A 13,694-nucleotide genomic window follows, 5' to 3' on the forward strand; every position below is an offset into this window, starting at 1 on the left:
CACACCTTCTAAATAAGGTCCCACAGTTGACAGTGCACGTCAGAGCAAAAACCATGCTCCAAGACAGGATTGTGTCGAGGCTCAGATCTTTAGAAGGATATAAAAACAATTGTGCAGCATTGAAGGTCCCCAAGAACACAGTGGCCATCATTCTTAAATGGAAGAAGTTTAGAACCACCAAGCCTCTTCCTAGAGCTGGCAGCCTGGCAAAACTGAGCGATCGGGGGAGAAGGGCCTTGGTCAGGTAGGTGACCAAGAATATGATGGTCACTCTGACAGAGCTCTAGAGTTCCTCTGTGGAGTTGGGAGAACCTTCCAGATGGGAAACCATCTCTGCAGCGCWCTACCAATCAGGCCTTTATGGTAGAGTGGCCAGACGGAAGCCACTTCTCATGAATTGGCACATGACAGCCAGATTGGAGTTAGCCAAAAGGCACCTAAAGGACTCTCAGATCATGACAAACAAGATTCTCTGGTCTGATGAAACCAAGACTGAAGTCTTTGGCCTGAATACCAAGCACCACGTCTGGAGGAAACCTGGCACCATCCCTACGGTGAGGCATGGTGGTGGCAGCATCATGCTGCAGGGGTGTTTTTCAGCGGCAGAGACTGGGAGACTAGTCAGGATCGAGGGAAAGATGAACGGAGCAAAGTACAGAGAGATCCTTGATGAAAACCTGCCCCAGAGTGCTCAGGACCTCAGACTGGGGCGAACGTTCACCTTCCAACAGGACAACAACCCTAAGCTCACAGCCAAGACAATGCAGGAATGGCTTCGGGATAAGTCTCAATGTCCTTGAGTGACCCAGCCAGAGCCTGGACTTGAACCTGATCGAACATCTCTGGAGAGACCTGGAAATAGCTGTGCAGCAACGCTCCCCATCCAACCTGACAGAGCTTGAGAGGATCTACAGAGAAAAATGGGAGAAACTCCCCAAATACAGGTGTGCCAAGCTTGTAGCGTCATACCCATGAAGACCTAAGGCTATTTTTTACATTTGCAAACATTTCTAAAAACCTGTTTTTGCTTTATCATTATGGGGTTTTGTGTGCAGATTGATGAGAAGAATAAAAACTATGTAATACATTTTAGAATAAGGCTCTAACCTAATCAAATGTGGAAAAAGTCAAAGGTCTGAATACTTTCCGAAGGCACTGTATATGCTTTATAATGCTTTTGAATGGCACGGTTTTGGAGGGAAATACCATGCTATCCGGGAGAAATGGGATGGAACATTTGTAAAACACCACAATGGCAGTAGGGGTTGGAACCAGACCTTATGTAAATAGTATATTTCAAATACTCTAACTAGCTGTACTTGATGATTGAGCTTGCCTGGCACAATGGAAACTATGGAATAGTCCCATAAGTGTAAAACCCATCAGTCTGGCATTCCGGTCAGGCTCAAACAAATGCTTGAAGTATGTTATCAATTTCAAATACAATTTGAACCCAATTGCAAATCCCCCTACCAAGGCAGTATGGGATGGCAACTGAAAAGTGATGTAGGTGTGGTTAAACTTGTCTGAGACSTGAAGTCTTGTATGAGCTCCCTAAGCTAATGCATACGCTTAAGCTCAGCAGGGTAACACAGTCTTGTGGCCTGCATGAGACCTAGGCTAGAAACCAGTCTGTCAATTGGTGCAGTGACCTGGATAGGTATCTGTGTGGTGAAATGAGTGGTGGAGCATAACGAAGGTGGTTCTGTGTGTTTAGTAACCTAAAGAGTTACACCCTGGGTCTCTTGTTACCTTGCTGAACTATGGGGCTGCATGTACTGTAGCCTAGAGGTTGGAGGGGAGGCTAACATCTGGGGGTTGCTGGTTTGAAATCTGGGTCTTGTAACGGCTGTCGTAGTCGTTCTCCTCCTCAGACGAGGAGGAGCATGGATCGGACCAAGATGCGGATTGGTAAGTATTCATATTTTAATGGGAAAACAACAAACACTACAAAATACAACAACCAACAAACGTGACTAACCTGAAACAGTCCTGTGTGGCCCAAACACTGACACAGGAACAAAACACCCACAAAACACAGGTGAAACCCAGGCTGCCTAAGTATGATTCTCAATCAGGGACAACGATTGACAGCTGTCTCTGATTGAGAATCATACCAGGCCGAACACAAAATCCCAACATAGAAAATCAAACCTAGACCAACCCACCCAACTCACGCCCTGACCAACTAAAACAAATACAAAACAAAGGAAAACAGGTCAGGAACGTGACAGGTCTCATGGATGTGAACTGGCAACTGAAGTGTTGCCGGTRTCTATTTCTAGATGCCATCTGCCGTTGTGCTCTTGAGGAAGGCACAACCACAAAACGGTCTAAAGTGTAGTCTTCTTTACCTCTGGGAAGCTAACAGAAGGTTACTCATCATGACACACAGCCTGTTGTGTGTATGCTGTGTCAGGGGTTGGGCACTGTGACATCAAAATGACAAGTTCCAGTTGTACAATGGCTAACTGTGTGTGTAATTGGTGGTGAAAGGAGGTATGTGGTATGAAATTGAGGGAAGTAGTACATAAAACATTGATTTTGGTATGTTATTACATGAACGGTTGAAGTTATTGACATAATATCCACTGGATAACGTAGTAACTTATTACATTTAGCAGAAAACGTTATTATGTTCACAGTTCAACATTTTCTTACGTTTTCCGGCAAGTTATTACATTAACCGTTTATATTACATAAAAAAWTCTAAACCTTATTACAATTAGAAGTGTTATTTCACTAACCATTGCTACATGCCCATTGTTCTTAAAATGTAGAGTTTCTCTTATATAGCCGCAGTGGTGTAAAGTACTTCAGTAAAAATATTATATCTGTACTTTACTATTTATATTTGACAACTTTTACTTTTACTTCATCACATTCTTAAAGAAAATAATGTATTTTTTACTCCATAAATTTTCCCTGATATCCATAAATACTCAAGAGAACAACCCTAGTTATCCCTACTGTCTCTGATCTGACGGACTCACTACACACACATGCTTTGTTTGTAAATTATATCAGTGTTGGAGTGTGCCCCTGGCTATCCAAAAAACTACAAAATGGTGGCAACTGGTTTGYTTAATATAAGGAATTTATTTTTTATATTTAAAGTATATTTAAAACCAAATACTTTTAGACCTTTACTCAAGTGGTATTGTACTGGGTGACTTTCCCTTTTACTTGAGTCATTTTCTATTAAGATATCTTTACTTTTACTCAAGTATGACAATTGGGTACTTTTTACAACACTATGTAGGCGTCATGGAGGAGTGTTCAGGGCTGAGTTTAATTACAGGAAGTGGTCCTCTTCCTTCTACCCTTATTACACTCACTCTTCATTATAACATTATTCCTTCTACCTACATTACACAAAATGTGTATTTTGTACAGATATAAATTCTAACCCAGTGAGGAAAACAACCTAAATTAATAACGTAGTACTGTATATGCTAGTCATGATTTGTTAACAAGTTAAACAAAGATATGTTAACTTGTTGCATTGAAACCGCATAAATCACACTGTTGAAGTTGTGTACCGTGGTGACCCTACCCTGCCTTCAGTGTGGGAGATGAGACGTTACATCTCAGGAAAAGTCATGGCATGCGTTCGGGTGTGTCTGTGTGAGACAGTTCTTACTAAACACATTACATTAATATGAAGACGTGTCAAGTTCAAAACTGACCAATCTCAGTTACTGACAGATTTATAAAAAATCTATGCTGACCGACTATCATTATCCCAGCCTCAAACGCAGACCGTCTTTAAAGGGTTCAAGGGGGCACAATATGATTTTGTTTTCCCTGCTTTTTATTGTATTTTCCCTCGAGAAAATAGAGAACAGACTGTTTTACACAGTTTAGCAATTAAAATCGTATCCAGCGCAACTTACAGGAGCAATTAGAGTTAAGTGCCTTGCTCAAGGGCAAATCTACAGATTTTTCACCCAGTCAGCTCAGGGATTCAAACCAGCGACCTGTCAGTTACTGGCCCAACACTCATAAGCACTAGGCTATCTGCCGCCCAGTTATCAACTGAAATATCAATGCCATTAATATCAAATAAAACCTATATATTTAATAATCAATTAAATCTTGAGTATAAGCTTCCAGATGACGATCTACCAGGCACACATCTGAAACTGATCTACCAGGCACACATCTGAAACTGATTTACCAGGCACACATCTGAAACTGATCTACCAGGCACACATCTGAAACTGATCTACCAGGCACACATCTGAAACTGATCTACCAGGCACACATCTGAAACTGATTTCATTTGGTCATAAACTGGACCATTTAGCTATATGATTTTGAGTTTAAAGACACCAGGAGGTTTCCAAAAACAATCAGAAAAAAATACATATCTTTTTAACCTTTATTTCAACAGGGAGTCCCATTGAGACCAAGGTCTCTTTTAAGAGAGCCCTGCGTTTTCAATTTACACATTTTAGAAAGAAGAAGCAGCAGTTAAAATAAAATACAGAAAAATACAAATAAATCGAATACACAATCATGGATAACATCAACATTGCTCAGCTACCAGGTCTTCAATCAATACCCTGAACTGCCTGAGTGGCACCAGAACATCCCACTTCAACGAGATCTGCAGATTGTTCCAGCAGTTGGGCACATCAAAACTAAAAGCAGATCTACCCAATTCGGTGGAGACCTGATGAACCTCTAGAGTTAACCAACCCTGCAAATGTGTTTCGTAACTCATGTCTTTATTCTTCAACAACAAAGTGAGTTATGTTGGAAGCTTCTGCAGTAGAGCTTTGTAAACAAAGAGGGAGTAATGAAGTGACCTAAGGGACTTTAGTGAGGACTAGCCAATCCTTTTGATACAGGATGCAGTGATGCGTATGAAAACTGTCCCCAGTGATAAAGCGAAGGGTGCTATGGTAGACGGCATCCAAAGGTTTAAGAGTAGTGGCTGCCGCGTCCCAATAAATGGTGTCACCATAATCAAGAACTGGCAGGAAAGTTGACTGTACAGTCTGCTTCCTGCAATTTAGGGATAGGCAAGATCTATTTCTAAAAAAGCTTTAAGTAGCTCATCGTTTAAAAAAAAGTGTTTTTTACATTAAGTCTTTGTCAATCCAAATGCCCAGATATTTGTAGGCGGGAACCATCCAATGAATAAATATGTAGTCCATATGAAACATTCTTGCAGGAACCACAGAACAGCATGTATCTAGTCTTGTCTGCATTAAGTCCAGGTTTTACACAACCTGGGCTTTCTGTAAGGTTACAAGGTCAGATTGCAGCTCAAACATAGCCTGGTCAACAGTTGAGGCAATAGCATACATAACAGTGCTGTCTGCATACAGATTAATATTAAAAGTTAACCGATACACTAGTATTATTTAGACAAATAGTAAAGACACAGGTCCCAGTACCGACCCCTGCGGTCCACCTTTTGTAATATCCAGGAAACCAGACTCAACACCATCAGAGATCATACATTGAGTCCGGTCTGCCAGAATTTTCAAACCACTTGCAAGAAGCCTGATCCAGGCCTATATCAATCCACCGTTGAATAAAAATTAGCTGGTAAAAAGTATCAAAGGCCTTGGAAAGGTCTATAAATAAGTTAACACAACAACTTTTATGATCCAAGAAATGTAACACAACCTAAAACAAGTGTAGCAGCTGAAACTGTGCTACATCCAGGTCTAAAACTGGATTGATGCTCATTAAGAACAGAGTGAGAAGTTAAAAGAAGTTTCATTTATCTCAGTTCAAATATTCTTCAGTCCCTTCAGATACGGGCATCAACCAATCCAGATTAAGATCACCCACTATCAGTAATTCAGAATAAACATAGTTAGACAGCCGGTCAGACAATTTGCCAAGAATACATATGGAGGCCGAGGGCGATAAATTCCCACCAGAGTCAGATGGGCATCTTAACCAAGTCCCACATTTAGGACTAGACATTAAAATTACTTAGTGACAGAGGTTGTGATGGATACAGAAACGTTTAAATGGCTCTTTATGTATATGGTGACACCTACTCCACTGTCAACCCTATTAGATATATAAACAGATACACATCAGAGTCAACCATAGACTTCTTTAGCCAAGATTCAGTTATAACCAAAATGGCCTTACTGCTATAATAATAAATGAAAAGATGAATGGTTCGAGGTGTCTGAAATGAATCGAAGATATATAATAAAAGCATCAGGGAAAAAAGGCCTATTCAAGTCTTTTCATAAATATAAAAAATTGCACACTCACAGGTTCTGTGGTGCTTGTGGGCGTCGTAGAACCAAACAGACGACACATTCTTATTCCAACAGCGTGATTTAATTGTTTCTAGGCAACCATATATATTTTGTTTATCTGTAAGATGTTTTAAGAACTGGGAAAACAAATCATGACGAGGATCTACTAAACCATTCATTAAGGTTGTTTTCCACACATAGTTAACAATTATCTCTGGACAAAATATACATTTTGTGTAATGTAGGTAGAAGGAATAAGGTTGTAATGAAGGGTGAGTGTAATAAGTGTAGATGGAAGAGAACAACTTCCTGGAATGAAACTCAGCCCTGAGCTCTCCTCCATGTTGGCTATGTGAGAGAAACACAGTACATTTTAAGGTCTAGGACCAGAGGGCACTTAACAGTGGTAAATGTAATAACTTTTTTACTTGTAAATAGGTTTAGATTTTTTATGTAATAAAACCGGTTAATGTAATAACTTGCTAGATAACGTAATAAAATGTTGAAAGGTTAATGTAATAATGTAATAATGCTAAATGTAACAAGTTATTACGTTATCAGGTCAATAACAACCTTTATGAATAACTTCAACAGATCATGTAATACCATACCAAAATGTTACCTGTAATAACTTTACAGCCAAACGTTTTATGCCAAGGTAAGTATTTACTTTACCGAAGAACTGCAGTGATACATAACAAACCTAGAGCCTTCCTCATTTACTTTTCCCCTGGGATACCGAATGTGACGTTCTTAATCTTACATTCCTCATTTTCTTTTAGAAAATAAAATGTGCTTATGTACAAACATTCTCTATGCATCCCACAAGAGTCTGAGGCTGCCTTGGGAGGGTTGGTCCAACAAAGCCAAAGCTTCCTGATGGGCAAGCATAATATACAAGAAATCTCTCAAAGCTGCGAATGAGAACTTTGACGACCAGGTACCTAGCTGGTGGGAATTCCCGTGGAGTTCTCCCACCCAGGTAGTGAATGGTCTTCTTGCCAAAGGAATGAGCCACCCCACATGGCTGCCAATGTGATAAGGATGCAACCAGGACCGACGCAGATGGCGGTTACTCATGTGCAGTACATAAAGTCTTCTTTTGAACTGTTCATCCCAGACACCATCCAGAAAATCATTCTAGACTGCACTAATTTGGATGGAAGGTGTGTTTTTGGAGAGCGATGGAAGGAGATRGATCAAACTAATTTACATTTATACTTTGGAGTTCTTATCCTTCCTGGTATTTTCAGATTCAATGGGGAATCCACAGAATCTCTGTGGGATGCAGAAACTGTCAGAGAACTTTTCCGTGCAACAATGTCCCTGGAAAACTTCCACATTATTTCCAGGATTATCCTCTTCGATAACCGAGACACCAGACCAGATCGGTGGCAGAGAGACAAGCTAGCTGCAATCAGGTCAGTGTGGGACAAGTGGGTGGACTGCCTTCCCCTATTTTACAACTCTTTTACAACTCTTATGCCATTTAGGGGCCGCTGCACCTCCAGGCACTACATACGGTCTAAACCCACAAAATATGGTATCAAGATGTGTGTGCCCCATCAGTCCAACCCACAGAACCAACAACTCCAATACGGGAAGTAAGTGTGAGTGATGTTGTTGCATGTGTGTTTGTCTGACTCTCATACCTTGGCCTGCTGTAACTATATACTGTATGTGAGTGAGTGAGATGTTAGTAAAATGTGTGGTGTGTAGACCGGCCTTCATTTGTGTTCAGTGGGGCTCATTTATCATTTCCATAAACTACTATATACAGTATAAAATGTGTCCTTGTAACGTTCGTCTTCCTCCTCATCTGAGGAGGAGCAAGGATCGGACCAAAGCGCAGCGTGGTTTGAATACATACTATTGTTAATTAAACGAAGACGAAAAAACACTTGAACAAACTACAAAACAATAAACGACGTGAACAGACATGAACTTGAGAACATATAAAACATGAACGCAGGAACAAACGAACGAAACAGTACCGTGTGGCGAACAAACACAGACACAGCAACAATCACCCACAAACAAACAGTGAGAAACAGTCTACCTTAATATGGTTCTCAATCAGAGACAATGACAAACACCTGCCTCTGATTGAGAACCATATCAGGCCAATACAATGAACCCAACATAGAAACACATAACATAGAATGCCCACCCAGCTCACGTCCTGACCAACTAAACAATACTGAACAAAGGAAATAAGGTCAGGAACGTGACAGTCCTTCCAATTTGTTCATTTCAAAGCAATAAACATCAAGTGTTGAAAACCTTGTTTCATTTATATTTGTTCAAGATAAACATGATTTATTACACCCATATCTTGATTATAATTTATTTTTGTTTACAAAAAAACGAATATTGCTTTTATTGATAAATGTGATCAAGCAGAGGTAAATGGCAAATATTGTAAGGGGTGCGTGCTGGTGGCAGGGAAATCAGGCGCAGGAGAATGAACTTGGTATAAAACGGAGCAGTTTAATAAAGGGGGGGGGGGGCGCTGGGTTGGCGCCCCCCCTTGGGTTGTGCCGTGGCTGAGATCTTTGTGGCTATACTCGGCCTTGTCTCAGGATGGTAAGTTGGTGGTTGAAGATATCCCTCTAGTGGTGTGGGGGCTGTGCATTGGCAAAGTGGGTGGGGTTATATCCTTCCTGTTTGGCCCTGTCAGGGGGTATCATCGGATGGGGCCACAGTGTCTCCTGACCCCTCCTGTCTCAGCCTCCGGTATTTATGCTGCAGTAGTTTATGTGTCGGGGGCTAGGGTCAGTCTGTTATCCGGTGTCCTGTGTGAATTTAAGTATGCTCTCTCTAATTCTCTCTTTCTCTCTTTCTTTCTTTCTCTCTCTCGGAGGACCTGAGCCCTAGGACCATGCCTCAGGACTACCTGGCATGATGACTCCTTGCTGTCCCCAGTCCACCTGGCCGTGCTGCTGCTCCAGTTTCAACTGTTCTGCCTGCGGCTATGGAACCCTGACCTGTTCACTGGATGTGCTACCTGTCCCAGACCTGCTGTTTTCAACTCTCTAGAGACAGCAGGAGCGGTAGAGATACTCTTAATGATCGGCTATGAAAAGCCAACTGACATTTACTCATGAGGTTGCACCCTCAACAACTACTGTGATTATTATTATTTGACCATGCTGGTCATTTATGAACATTTGAACATCTTGGCCATGTTCTGTTATAATCTCCACCCGGCACAGCCAGAAGAGGACTGGCCACCCCTCATAGCCTGGTTCCTCTCTAGGTTTCTTYCTAGGTTTTGGCCTTTCTAGGGAGTTTTTCCTAGCCACCGTGCTTCTACACCTGCATTGCTTGCTGTTTGGGGTTTTAGGCTGGGTTTCTGTACAGCACTTTGAGATATCAGCTGAAGTAAGAAGGGCTTTATAAATACATTTGATTTGATTTTGATTTGCTCAAAACTCTGAAAACCAAAATATACAAAATAAAATAAGTGGGTACAAAAACCCGTCGAACACTAGAACATATCTTGCACAATGCTTACAAACAAACAATCACCGACAAGGACAATGAGGAACAACAGAGGGTTTAAATACACAACATGCAATGAATGAGATTGGAACCAGGTGTGATACAAGACAAGACAAAACCAAAGGAAAATGAAAAGAGAATCAGCGATGGCTAGAAGGTCGGCGACTTCGACCGCCGAACACCGCCCGAACAAGGAGAGGGACCAACTTCGGCGGAAGTCGTGACATATATAAAAAATGTATGCTGTCTATATTGCTTCTATTTATTGATATACAGTTGAWGTCGGAAGTTGACTTACACCTTAGCCAAATACATTTCAACTCAGTTTTTGAGTTTCCTGACATTCAATTCCTGACATTTAATCCTAGTAAGAATTCCCTGTTTTAGGTCAGTTAGGATCACCACTTTATTTCAAGAATGTGAAATGTCAGAATAAAAGTAGAGATAATTATTTATTTCAGCTTTTAATTCTTTCTTCACATTCCCAGTGGGTAAGAAGTTAACATACACTCAATTATAATTTGGTAGCATTGCCTTTAAATTGTTTAACTTGGGTCAAACGTTTCGGGTAGCCTTCCACAAACTTCCACAATAAGTTGGGTGAATTTTGGCCCATTGCTCCTGACAGAGCTGGTGTAACTGAGTCAGGTTTGTAGGCCTCCTTGCTCGCACACGCTTTTTCAGTTCTGCCCACAAATGTTCTATAGGATTGAGGTCAGGGCTTTGTGATGGCTACTCCAATACCTTGACTTTGTTGTCCTTATGCCATTTTCCCACAACTTTGGAAGTATGCTTGGGGTCATTGTCCATTTGGAAGACCCATTTGCGACCAAGCTTTAACTTCCTGACTAATGTTGCTTCAATATATCCACATAATTCTCCTAATGCCATCTATTTTGTAAAGTGCACCAGTCCCTCCTGCAGCAAAGCAACCCCACAACATGATGCTGCCACCGCCGTGCTTCACGGTTGGGATGGTGTTCTTCGGCTTGCAAGCCTCCCCTTTTTTTCTCCAAACATAACGATGGTCATTATGGCCAAACAGTTCTCTTTTTGTTTCATCAGACCACAGGACAATTCTCCAAAAAAGGATGATCTTTGTCCCCATGTGCAGTTGCAAACCGTAGTCTGGCATTTTTATGGCGGTTTTGGAGCAGTGGCTTCTTCCTTGCTGAGCGGCCTTTCATGTTATGTCGATATAGGACTCGATTTACTGTGTATATAGACACTTTTGTACGTGTTTCCTCCAGCATCTTCACAAGGTCCTTTGCTGTTGTTCTGGGATTGATTTGCACTTTTTGCACAAAAGTATGATCATCTCTAGGAGACAGAACGCATCTCCTTCCTGAGCGGTATGACGGCTGAATGTCCCATGGTGTTTATACTTGCGTACTAAAGATTTTCCCATTCTTCCATCCCTCTTCTTTCCCCCAGAAGATGGTGATGTTTTCTTTCGGCTCAGCAGTGCTGCTATCTTGCTCAGAGAAGAAAAAAAGTATGTTTTGCCTTGAAAATTTGTTTGCTTCATCACTTGTTGCCATTGTAATGACTTGACATCCACGCTTTTTATGCTAAGTTAAGCTTCTACTTTACTAAAGATCTGCGGTGATAAATAACCAACCTAGAGCCTTCATCTTTTACTCCTCCCCTGGGATACCGAATGTGACATTCTTAAAGGGGTTACATTAGTTTCCTCAATTTGGTACCACATACCACTGACAATTGCACACACACACCATACTCTTACCCATACCCTTACTCTAACCCTAACCTTAACCCAAAAACYTAATCTTAACCTTAGCTCCTAACCGTAACACTAAAACTAACTCAAGCTCCTAACTCTTAACGTAATTCTAACCTTAGCACTAATTCTAACCTTAACCCTAAACCCCCTAGAAATAGCATTTGATCTTGTGGGGACTAACAAAATGTCCCCAGTTGGTCAAATTTTTGTTTGTTTAGTATTCTTGTGGGACTTCTGGTCCACACAAGAATAGCTAAACACGTCCACACACACACACATTTTTACTTAGCCATTATGCAACTTGTTATTTTGATGTCACATTACCCAATCCCTGACACAATATACACACAACAGGCTGTGTATCATGATGAGTAACCTTGTGTGAGACTTGTGTTAGCTTCCCMGAGRTAAAGAAGAAGACTACACTTTAGACCGTTTTGTGGTTGTGCCTTCCTCAAGAGCACAACGGCAGATGGCATCTAGAAATAGACAYCAGCAACCCTCCAGTTGCAGGTTCACATCCACCAGATTTTATGCATCAGCCCCAKGATTCAAACCAGCAACCCCCCCAGATGTAAGCCTCCCCTCCCACCTCTAGGCTACAGTACATGAGGCGCCATAATTCAGCAAGGTAACAAGAGACCCAGGGTTGAACTGACAACCTTCCCATTACTGGCCTGTCACTCTAGCCTCTTTAGGTTACCAAACATGCAGAACCWYCTTCGTTAYRCTCCACCAYCCATTTCACCACCTCCACACGAATACCTATTCAGGTCACTGCACCAAATAAAAAGACTGGTTTCTAGCCAAGGTCTCMTGCAGGCCACAAGACCRTGTTACCCTGCTAAGCTTAAGCGTAGGCATTAGCTTAGGGAGCTTACACAAGTATAACCACACCTACAGTACATCACTTTTCAGGTGCCACCCCCTGCTGCATTGGTAGGGGGATTTGCATTTGGGTTCAAATAGTATTTGAAATTGTTAAAATATATAAAGTGTTGGCTTGAGCCTGCCTGGAGTGCCAGATTGATGGGTTTTACATTCATGGGACTATTCCACTGGTGCCATTGCACCAGGCAAACTCAATCATCAAGTACAGCTAGTTTGAGTATTTGAAATATACTATTTACACAGGTCTGGTTCCAACCCCTATACTGCCATTGTGGCCTTGAGCAAGGCATATAAACCCCTACATTGCTAATGCTACCTGGGTAATGCTCTGAGGCGTACCCAGTGCTCCCAGACTGTTGTGTGAACAGTGTGTCAGGGGGTTGGGTACTATGAAAATACGCATGTTCGCTGTAGTGTAAAAAAAAGASCTATTTGAAGGGACTTTAATTTTGAGAATTCCTTATGAATGTTGTAATGAATGATACTGCAGCACACAAAGGTGTTATAACTGGATTCATAAAGGTGTTATATACTGTATATACATCTTCATATAATGTGGTCCTGAGGGAATATGTGACATTATTTGATCACGTTATTTCATGGCTGACCAAGGGCCTGTTGATGAGAACTATTATTATGAATTTTTGATTGCTGTGTGCTCTTTGCTGCATGCTATTTAATGTCAGTTAGGCATGGGTTCCTCATAAAATATGTTTTAATGTCAATCACCAGTAATACCTAAAATATGTCTATAGTATAGATTTCAGACTGATTAACAGAATATGGAAAATGGTTTTGGTTTTGTAGAAGTCAACAAGAACAACCATAGTGAGAGAGATAGCCATGGCCACTAGGTTTCCCCTTCCATCTTAATCTTTTGCAGTGGAGAAACACATGTATTTGTTTGACTCTAGGTCAAAACTTCTAGGAATGAAACTCAGCCCTGATATGTCCTCCATGTTGGCTGTGTGAGACAAATATAGTACTTTGTAAACCAGTAGATGGCAGTGCATCACACAGCTGTGGTTGGACCAGAGGTATGCAACATGGGTTCCTGGGAGTCACAATGTCTGCAGATTTTCTCTTCTCACTTTGACTGGCACTAAATGTACCTGATCCTTTAATACCAATGATTGGTCTGAGAGTGAAGTCATCAGGATTCCCTGGTCTAAATCAGTTGCAACATCATCACACTGTGGTTCATGGTGATGGAGTTCCCCACCCCTCTGGGCTGACCTTACATTGTGTTTCACTTTCCTAAATGGTGGGTCAGGACTGGCTGGTGGGTCATGGCTGATTCCATTTGCAAAACATAG

Source organism: Salvelinus sp. IW2-2015, linkage group LG32 (genome assembly GCF_002910315.2).
Source record: "Salvelinus sp. IW2-2015 linkage group LG32, ASM291031v2, whole genome shotgun sequence".
In the NCBI taxonomy this organism is placed as follows: domain Eukaryota; kingdom Metazoa; phylum Chordata; class Actinopteri; order Salmoniformes; family Salmonidae; genus Salvelinus; species Salvelinus sp. IW2-2015.